This window comes from Onychostoma macrolepis, chromosome 10 (assembly GCF_012432095.1).
Source record: "Onychostoma macrolepis isolate SWU-2019 chromosome 10, ASM1243209v1, whole genome shotgun sequence".
NCBI classification, from domain to species: domain Eukaryota; kingdom Metazoa; phylum Chordata; class Actinopteri; order Cypriniformes; family Cyprinidae; genus Onychostoma; species Onychostoma macrolepis.
Window position 1 is genome coordinate 14,552,245 of NC_081164.1, and position 11,275 is coordinate 14,563,519.

Sequence of the window (11,275 nt, forward strand, 5' to 3'; positions counted from 1 at the left end):
TACAGATTCAGATCTGAAAAACTCTCCTCTTTAACAGGAACTTCTCTGAATGATGTCTTTATATCATCCAGACTCTCAACAACCACAACATCCATGGACATAGTCGCTGAGAGTGATGGCTCTCCATTATCAGACACTGTGATGAGAAGTGGGTGAGTTTTTAAGTCATTGTCACTCATTCGTCTCTTAGTCCTTATTTCTCCAGAGCTGCTTCCAATGCGGAAGAGATTCGTTCCTTTGGGTTCAGTTAGATGATAAGACAGAAGTGCGTTATATCCAGAGTCAGCATCAGCAGCTCTGATCTTGGCTACAAAGTATCCCGCTTCAGCAGAGTAGGGAATGTTCTCACTATTAACTGATCCAGGTTCAGAATAAAGCGGTAAAATAACCGGACTGTTGTCATTCTCGTCCAGAATAAACACATTTACAGTCGCATTACTGCTCAGAGGAGGAACACCAGAGTCTGTCGCCATAACTTGAAACTGAAATCTCTTTGTTTCTTCGTGATTAAATGATTGCAAACTGAATATTTCTCCACTTAAAGAGTTTATATTTATCAGTGTTGTTATAGGAACACTGGAGCTGGAACTGTCTAACAGTGAATATGAAAGTTCTGCGTTTTCACCAGTGTCTGAATCATCAGCGGACACTTTTGTCACGAGACCTCCAGCTTGACCATTCTCACTTAGAAAAGCATTAATAACGGGAGCTGGGAAATGTGGAGCATTGTCATTAACATCAGAGATATGTATAGTTATAACAGTGCTGCTGGAAAGAGACGGAGTTCCTTCATCTGCAGCTGTAATTGTGATGTTATACAGAGAAACACTCTCTCTGTCCAGAGGTCCATCTACCACTAGAGAATAATGATTGTTATATGATGTCTCCAGTTTGAAAGGAAAAGAGCCTTTCAGAGCACAGTGCACAATGCCATTTTTACCTCCATCTTTATCAGACACTGTGACTAAAGCAACAGCAGTTCCCGGTTTTGCATCTTCTTTCACACTTTCCAACAGAGGAGTCGTAACTATTTCTGGCACGTTGTCATTCTCATCCACAACTTCTATTAAAACTTTACAGTGTGTACTTTTAGGAGGAACGCCTTTGTCTCTCGCCTGAACACGCAGTTCAATTGCAGGGTGTTCCTCGTAGTCAATTTGACCTTGAACAACAATTTCCCCTGAGTTAGAATTTACTGTAAACCGTTTCAGTTCATCAGTGTTTCCATGTCCAAGAAATGCATATTGAATTTCACTGTTGATGCCCTCATCCAAATCACTGGCAGAAACAGTAATAATTTTGGCTCCGATCATTGTGTTTTCTTTCACTTTAACTTTGTACAAAGGTTTGCTAAAAATAGGTTTATTATCGTTTACATCCAAGATGTCAACAACAATAGTCAGTGTTCCAGATTTAGGAGGTTTTCCTCCGTCAATAGCGGTGAGTATTAAGTGAATAACAGCTTGTTTCTCTCTATCTAAAGCTTTCTGTAGCACTAATTCAGAAGATATACTCTGTTGTCCGCTATGGATATCTAAAGAAAAATATTCATTTGAACTGAGTTTGTATTCTTTTAGAGAATTAATGCCAACATCAAAATCTTTTGCAACTGGTAGAGGAAATCTTTCCCCTAAATTTGCATCCTCTGTAACATTGAGAATATAGGTGCTGTCCAGAAAAAATGGAGCATTGTCATTGACATCCAATATTATAATTTCAAGACGGTAAAGTTTGTGAGGATTCTGAGCAAGAGCCTCTAAATTTAATGCACATTTCTGATTACTGCCACACAACTCTTCTCGATCAATCCAGTCTTTGACAAACAGCGAACCCGTTTTCACATTTACATCAAAATGCTTTGCATTTGATCCAGGCATAATCTGAAACATGCGTGATTCTAGTTCCTGAGCACTGATCTTCAGGTCTTTCGCTATATTCCCGATCACAGTTCCTTTATTTACCTCCTCGGAGACGGAATAGACAATCTGGCCAAGCGAAGATTCCCATAAAGACATAAATAAAACGATCCAAAAGCCGTAAGATTTTGTAACATCCATGATTGTGCAGCAGAATGTCTTGCGATTATTTACTGTGAAAACGATTAAAACAACTAAACAGACCTCTCTCGATACAATCCGACATCACGACGCAGTAGCTACTATAAGCCTTGATTATTTACACGCCTTCAACGCATTTCCTCTTGTTCTGATGCTGTAAAGGAGGAGCTCAGATAACTCTCAAAGTCATGGTCTGCAGTGCCACCGCGTGTTGTAAAAGTGGAGAGACAATAATATGCTACTTCACAGAGTTTTCTATAAAAGAAAAAGTGAACTAAAGGTATCACCATACTCAAACAGTAAAATATAAACATTTGTGTCGACTTAATTATTACTAATCAACAAAAACAAGTGATAATAAATTAATTAATTAATTAAAAGACTATGTGCTGTGTATTTATGCGCATAATGTACCTTGAGAAGGAAAATACTTCACTATCGCTGTCCATGGTCCTGAAGTGGTTTTGTTCTTTAAATGCAAAATACTACACTTGAGCAATGAAAATATATGATATCACATGGTAATTCTTACAAAAATAAAGAAAAATAAAGAAAGAATGAAAGAAAGAAAGAAAGAAAGAAAGAAAGAAAGAAAGAAAGAAAGAAACGGCCAATAAATATAGACTGTCCTATATTGTACAAAAGCCAAGTCAAAGAGAAATTAGAAACGCAGTACAAGCAAATCAAACTTAAAGATGAAACCCCAAAGCTGCACAGTGATATGAATAAATATACGCCAGAGTCTCGAGATGCCGAAATAACTTGCAAAACTAAAATGTGTGATTTAAACAACTAGTGAAAAATTAAAGCAATATTTCAACTTTGTGAATAGTGTCCAGTATTTTACTTATCTTTTGTTTGGGTAAGCATTACATTTTTATTTTTAAATACTTAAAAGAAAATGTCATTTTTAGTTTATAATACATTCCCAATTCCAGGGAAGTTGGGACATTTTGTAAAATGCAATAAAATCAAGAATCTGTGATTTGTTTATTCTTTTTAATTTTTATTTAATTGACAAAAGTACAAAGAAAAGATTTCAAAATTTTTCACTGACAAACGTAAATATATTTTGTAAATATGAACAAATTTTGTTTTTGATGGCTGCAACACATTCCAAAAAAGTTGGGACAGAGGCAAAATAAAAGTGATGCGTAGTGTTGTGTCTGCTCAATTGTGCTCCTTCTTGCAAAAAATTATCTCTGTGAAGAATTTCAGTCAGGTTTCAGGCCCCATCACAGCACAGAAACTGCACTTGTTCAAATTACAAATGACTTGCTTCTTGCGTCAGACCAAGGCTGCATCTCATTGCTAGTTTTACTTGATCTTAGAGCTGCATTCGACACTATAGATCATGACATACTCATAGATCGATTACAAAACTATATGGGTATTCAAGGGCAGGCTTTAAGATGGTTTAGATCCTACCCATCAGATTGCTACCACTTTGTTTATTTAAACGGGGAGTCATCTCAATTATCACCAGTAAAGTATGGAGTACCACAAGGATCTGTCCTTGGTCCTCTGCTATTTTCAATATACATGTTGCCCCTTGGTAATATTATTAGAAAATACGGGATTAGTTTCCATTGTTATGCTGATGATACTCAACTATATATCTCAACAAGACCAGATGAAACTTCTAAATTATATAAGCTAACAGAGTTTGTTAAAAATGTAAAAGATTGGATGTCCAATAATTTTCTCCTATTAAATTCAGATAAGACAGAGATATTACTTATTGGACCAAAAAACAGTACACAGAATCTCTTGGATTACAATTTGCAACTAGATGGATGTACTGTTACTTCCTCTACAGTCAAAAATCTGGGTGGACAGCAACTTGTCTTTTGAAATTCATATTTCCAATGTTACAAAAACAGCATTCTTCCATCTTAGAAACACTGCCAAGCTACGAAACATGTTACCTGTTTCTGATACAGAAAAGCTATTTCATGCATTCATGACCTCTAGACTGGGCTATTGTAATGCACTGCTAGCTGGTTGTCCTGCATCTTCAATAAACAAGCTACAGGTAGTCCAAAATGCAGCAGCTGGAGTCCTTACCAGGGGCGCGTTTCCCAAAAGCAACTATGGTCGCAAGTACCGTCGTTACCAATAGAGTTCAATGGGACTTACCACCATAGTTAGCTAACAATGCTTTTGGGAAATGCACCCCAGGTCAAGAAAATATGATCATATTACCCCAATTTTACAGTCTCTGCACTGGCTACCTATTACGTTCCGTATCAGTTAAAAAATATCATTACTTGCCCACAAGGCCCTAAATGGTTTAGCTCCTACGTACCTAACTAGACTTCCACCACGCTACAATCCAACCCGCTCCCTAAGGTCGCAGAACTCTGGACTTTTGGTAGTACCTAGGATAGCAAAGTCCACTAAAGGAGGTAGAGCTTTTTTCACATTTGGCTCCCAAACTCTGGAATAGCCTTCCTGATAACGTTCGGTGTTCAGACACACTCTCTCTGTTTAAATCTAGATTAAAGACACATCTCTTTAGCCAAGCATTCACATAATGCATCTTATAATCTTGTACTGCAGTTATATCTGATCAAAAGCACATTATTATTCTTTAGCTTGGGTTGAACAAATAATTTTTGTTTGGATGGAACAGCAGCTATGCTAATTATGTCTCTATTTGTTTTGCTGTTTCCAGAGGTCGTTAACATCCCGTGGTAACTAGGAATTACAGAAGCTTCAGTCTGGATCCAACCCTTAAATGATCTGAGATGACCAAACACCTGAGAAGAGATGATGCCAACCCCTCAGAGGATGCCGACCCTCAGACAACATACAGAATTACCAAATTTTGCCATGAGTTAAATATATGAAGTTTCTACAATATATGCATATATTGTAGAAACTTAATTTCCTGTAAAGCTGCTTTGCAACGATTTGTATCGTAAAAAGCACTATACAAATAAACTTAAATTTAATTGAATTGACTTGACATGGAGGCATATACTGGGATTGTACAGAGACATTTACTGCCATCAAGATGATGTCTTTCATGGGAAGTCCATGGTTATTAGATCAAGACAATGCCAGCTCTCATTCTGGATGTGCTACAACAGTATGGTTTCATAGACAAAGTGAATGTGCTGGACTGGCTAGCAGATCTGTCTCCTATAGAAAATGCATGGCTCATCATGAAAAGGAGAATCAGACAACAACAATCACAGACTGCTGAGCATCTGAAGTCTTGTATCAAGCCAGATTGGACAAACATTTTACTTGCAGAACTTAAACAATTACTTGTCAATTCCTAAACAATTAAACATTGTAATTAAAAGGACCATTGATGTGACAGTGTTAAACATGCCTCTATCCCAACTTTTTTGGAGTGTGTTGCAGCCATCAAAATCAAAATTTGCATTTTGCATTTACATTGGTCAGTGAAAACTTTGGAAATCTTGTCTTTGTACTTTTCTTAAGTACAAAGACAAGTTAAAGAGAATGAACAAATCAGAGTTTCTTGATTTTATTGCATTTTACAAAATACCCCAACTTCTCTGGGATTGAGGTTGTACTTTATCTATTTTACAGACATCTAAACTTTACAAAACATATAAACTAAGAAAACAAAACAAAAACAAACAAACAAAACAAAAAACGGTTAAAATACCTTAGAAATAAATCTAATTAATAGTTTATCAAATGTTAATTTTACAAATCAGGTGTAGTAAAAGTGAAGTGCACTACAGAAGCAAATTACAATGTCTTACCTTCTCAGGGCTCAGAAGGGTTTGCGTGCGCGAAAAAGTATCTTCTCCATTAATGCTGATCAGTTCTGCGTCTGCTGGCGGAAATGGCGAGGGGAAAACGACTACATCACTCTTTATTGTGTCGGAACTAAAACACACGTCGTACTGTTGTGTGGATTTAGAGAAGGACCAGCTTCCGTCTGGATGTGTGCTGATCACTGGAGCGCAGTACCTGCTGAAACTGCTGTCTGTCCTGTAGCATTTAACTGCTATCAAACCCACCAGACTCAGTAAAAAGATGACTGATACTGAGACAATAGCGATGAGCAGATACAGATTCAGATCTGAAAAACTCTCCTCTTTAACAGGAACTTCTCTGAATGATGTCTTTATATCATCCAGACTCTCAACAACCACAACATCCATGGACATAGTCGCTGAGAGTGATGGCTCTCCATTATCAGACACTGTGATGAGAAGTGGGTGAGTTTTTAAGTCATTGTCACTCATTCGTTTCTTAGTCCTTATTTCTCCAGAGCTGCTTCCAATGCGGAAGAGATTCGTTCCTTTGGGTTCAGTTAGATGATAAGACAGAAGTGCGTTATATCCAGAGTCAGCATCAACAGCTCTGATCTTGGCTACAAAGTATCCCGCTTCAGCAGAGTAGGGAATGTTCTCACTATTAACTGATCCAGGTTCAGAATAAGTCGGTAAAATAACCGGACTGTTGTCATTCTCATCCAGAATAAACACATTTACAGTCACATTACTGCTCAGAGGAGGAACACCAGAGTCTGTCGCCATAACTTGAAACTGAAATCTTTTTGTTTCTTCGTGATTAAATGACTGTAAACTGAATATTTCTCCACTTAAAGAGTTTATATTTATCAGTATTGTTATAGGAACACTGGAGCTGGAACTGTCTAACAGTGAATATGAAAGTTCTGCGTTTTCACCAGTGTCTGAATCATCAGCGGACACTTTTGTCACGAGACCTCCAGCTTGACCATTCTCACTTAGAAAAGCATTAATAATAGGTGCTGGGAAATGTGGAGCATTGTCATTAACATCAGAGATATATACAGTTATAACAGTGCTGCTGGAAAGAGACGGAGTTCCTTCATCTGCAGCTGTAATTGTGATGTTATACAGAGAAACACTCTCTCTGTCCAGAGGTCCATCTACCACTAGAGAATAATGATTGTTATATGATGTCTCCAGCTTGAAAGGAAAAGAGCCTTTCAGAGCACAGTGCACAATGCCATTTTTTCCTCCATCTTTATCAGAGACTGTGACTAAAGCAACAGCAGTTCCTGACTTTGTGTCTTCTTTCACACTTTTCAAAAGCGGAGTCACATTTATTTCTGGTGCATTGTCATTTTCATCCATAACTTCTATCAAAACTTTGCATTGTGTGCTTCTAGGCGGGCTGCCTTTATCTTTCGCTTGAACTCGTAACTCAATCGCTGGATTTTCCTCGTAATCTATTTGCCCTTTTACCACAATGTCTCCGGTCTTGGGGATAATGTCAAATAGATCTTTCTTTTTTCCATGACCAACAAATGAATACACAATTTCACGGTTTATGCCCTCATCCAAATCAGAAGCAAAAACAGATAACACGTTCGTAGCAGTAGCAACATTTTCTTTTAGTTTGACTTTGTAAAGAGGTTGACTAAACACTGGATTATTGTCATTAACATCCATGACGTTTACAACAATATTTAAAGTCCCGGATTTAGGTGGCTTTCCTCCATCTACTCCACTGAGAACTAACTTAATTGTCGCTTGTTTCTCTCGATCTAAAGCTTTGCTCAGCACTAACTCAGCAGACAAACTCTGGTCTTCACTCTGTGTATCTAGACTGAAATATTCATTCGGACTCAGTTTGTACTCTTTCAGCGAATTACTGCCAACATCAGAGTCCTCGGCTACAGGGAGAGGAAATCTTTCTCCTGGACTTGCGATTTCAGTAATATTCAAGACAAATACTTTGACCGGAAAATGTGGCGTATTATCGTTTATATCTACGATCTTAATCTCCACTCTATGAAGGTGATGAGGATTTTTAGCAAGGGCCTCTATATTCAAAGAGCATTTCTGACTCGAGGCACATAACTCCTCGCGGTCAATTCTTTCATTAACAAACAGAACGCCAGTTTTCAAATTTACGTCAAAATACTTCTTATTTGATCCAGTCACAATCTCAAACATACGGGATTCCAGCTCGTGAACATTTATGTTCAGGTCTTTTGCTATATTCCCAACAACTGTCCCCTTATTTACCTCTTCCGGTACGGAATAGACGATCTGAGCAAACGCAGAATCCAACAAAAAAAGGGAAAATATAAATCCACACTCGAAATATCCCATAAAGGCCATAATGGTCATTCACAACTGGCTCGGTAGCAGTAAAAACAAAAATAAAAGCTGGAGAATCTAGTATTTCTTTTTAGCATTCAGGAAACACGAGACGAAACAGCATCATCACGTCTCAGCAGCGGATACACTCACTAACACCAAGATTCAGAGAGAGAGAGGCTGCAGAGTACAAACATAGACATTTAACTGACGGTCTGCAGTGACACCGTGTGCCTAAATATTATAGCAGGTATATTCTATTTACAAAAGCAGTAAAGTAACAACAACGATGTCAACAGCAGATAGGCTACTCAAAGTAATTTACTGCTGAAAAACAACGTAAATACTCAGTATAGTGTTTCATGATAGCAACATCAACACATGAATAATCTAACGAGACTACAAACAATCAAACAGATGCACGTTACGACAGAATCTACTCTGTAAAATTCAGTGGTCGATTAAACAGGTCATAGCCTAACAGAAAGCTGCTATGACAAAACTAATGACCCGGTGAGTGAGCGGCACTTACCGATGGCATAGTAATATATGTTAATATAATGGAAGAAAACACGACTGGAACACTGTATTGACGAAGCACTAAATGCCAGAATTAGTAGTAGCCTAGTATTATTACTATTATTAAGATCTATTTTTCGTTTTGTTTTAGCATAGTGCATTTTTTTTTTTTTTTGCGCTTTGCCTATATCGTACATTTTAATATCTTAATGTATGTCTCCTTGAGATATAGCCTAAAGGTCTACTGCTTTTCTAACTTGTAAAACATAACGCTCAAAATACCTATTGTAATTAATATCAATATTATGATATTAATTAATATTTAATATTAATTAATAATTAATTAATATCATGATTATTTAAATGCTTTAAAATATTAAAAGATTTTAAAACACCCACCACAAAGGACCAGATTAACCACAGTACAGTATGCTCTTCAAACCAGATCACGGACAAATAGAAAAAAAAAAAAAAAAAGTTGTTAAAACCAAAGCAACTTTTATGGCATCCATACGAAATACTTGCGAAAAGCTGAGAAAAATAATTCAGCTGTAAATTAATTTTCCAGCACTAATTCTAAAAGATCTGCTTATACCTTCCCAGTGCTCGGAAGGGTTTGCGTGCGCGTAAAAGTATCTCCATTAATGCTGATCAACTCCGCTATTTTGTTATCTTGAGTTGAGTTTGGGTACGCGCTATTTTTCTTTTTCTTTTTTTAAATAGTTGTAAGAAAATTACATTTCTAGTTCATAATACTTTATTTTAAAAACATCTAAACTAAAAAAATAAAAATAAAAATAAATAAATAAAAGCTTTCCTGTAGCTCAAATAGTAGAGCATGGCGCTAGCAACGCCAAGATCATGGGTTCGATTCCCAGGGAAAGCAAGAGCTGATAAAATGTAAAAACTGTAACTTGAATGCAATGTAAGTCGCTTTGGATAAAAGCGTCTGCTAAATGCATAAATCAAAATCAAATCAAAATCAAATAAATAAAAAAAGTCAGGTGCAATAGAATTGAAATGCAGTACAGAAGCAAGTTACAATGTCTTACCTTATCAGTGCTCGGAAGGGTTTGCGTGCGCGAAAAAGTATCTTCTCCATTAATGCTGATCAGTTCTGCGTCTGCTGGCGGAAATGGCGAGGGGAAAACGACTACATCACTCTTTATTGTGTCGGAACTAAAACACACGTCGTACTGTTGTGTGGATTTAGAGAAGGACCAGCTTCCGTCTGGATGTGTGCTGATCACTGGAGCGCTGTACCTGCTGAAACTGCTGTCTGTCCTGTAGCATTTAACTGCTATCAAACCCACCAGACTCAGTAAAAAGATGACTGATACTGAGACAATAGCGATGAGCAGATACAGATTCAGATCTGAAAAACTCTCCTCTTTAACAGGAACTTCTCTGAATGATGTCTTTATGTCATCCAGACTCTCAACAACCACAACATCCATGGACATAGTCGCTGAGAGTGATGGCTCTCCATTATCAGACACTGTGAAAAGAAGTGGGTGAGTTTTTAAGTCATTGTCACTCATTCGTCTCTTAGTCCTTATTTCTCCAGAGCTGCTTCCAATGCGGAAGAGATTCGTTCCTTTGGGTTCAGTTAGATGATAAGACAGAAGTGCGTTATATCCAGAGTCAGCATCAACAGCTCTGATCTTGGCTACAAAGTATCCCGCTTCAGCAGAGTAGGGAATGTTCTCACTATTAACTGATCCAGGTTCAGAATAAGGCGGTAAAATAACCGGTCTGTTGTCATTCTCATCCAGAATAAACACATTTACAGTCGCATTACTGCTCAGAGGAGGAACACCAGAGTCTGTCGCCATAACTTGAAACTGGAATCTTTTTGTTTCTTCGTGATTAAATGATTGCAAACTGAATATTTCTCCACTTAAAGAGTTTATATTCATCAGTGTTGTTATAGGAACACTGGAGCTGGAACTGTCTAACAGTGAATATGAAAGTTCTGCGTTTTCACCAGTGTCTGAATCATCAGCGGACACTTTTGTGACGAGACCTCCAGCTTGACCATTCTCACTTAGAAAAGCATTAATAATAGGTGCTGGGAAATGTGGGGCATTGTCATTAACATCAGAGATATGTACAGTTATAACAGTGCTGCTGGAAAGAGACGGAGTTCCTTCATCTGCAGCTGTAATTGTGATGTTATACAGAGAAACATTCTCTCTGTCCAGAGGTCCATCTACTACTAGAGAATAATGATTGTTATATGATGTCTCCAGTTTGAAAGGAAAAGAACCTTGCACAGCACAATACACAACGCCGTTTTTACCTCCATCTTTATCAGAGACTTTAATTAAAGCAACAGCAGTTCCCGGTTTTGCATCTTCTTTCACACTTTCCAACAGTTGAGTCGTAATTATCTCTGGCACGTTGTCATTCTCATCTACAACATCTATTAAAACTTTACAGTGTGTACTTTTAGGAGGACTGCCTTTATCTCTCGCCTGAACACGCAGTTCAATTGCAGGGTGTTTCTCGTAGTCAATTTGACCTTGAACAACAATTTCCCCAGAATTAGAATTTATACTAAACAGGTTACTTTCATCCGTACTTCCATGAAATGAATACTGGATTTCACTG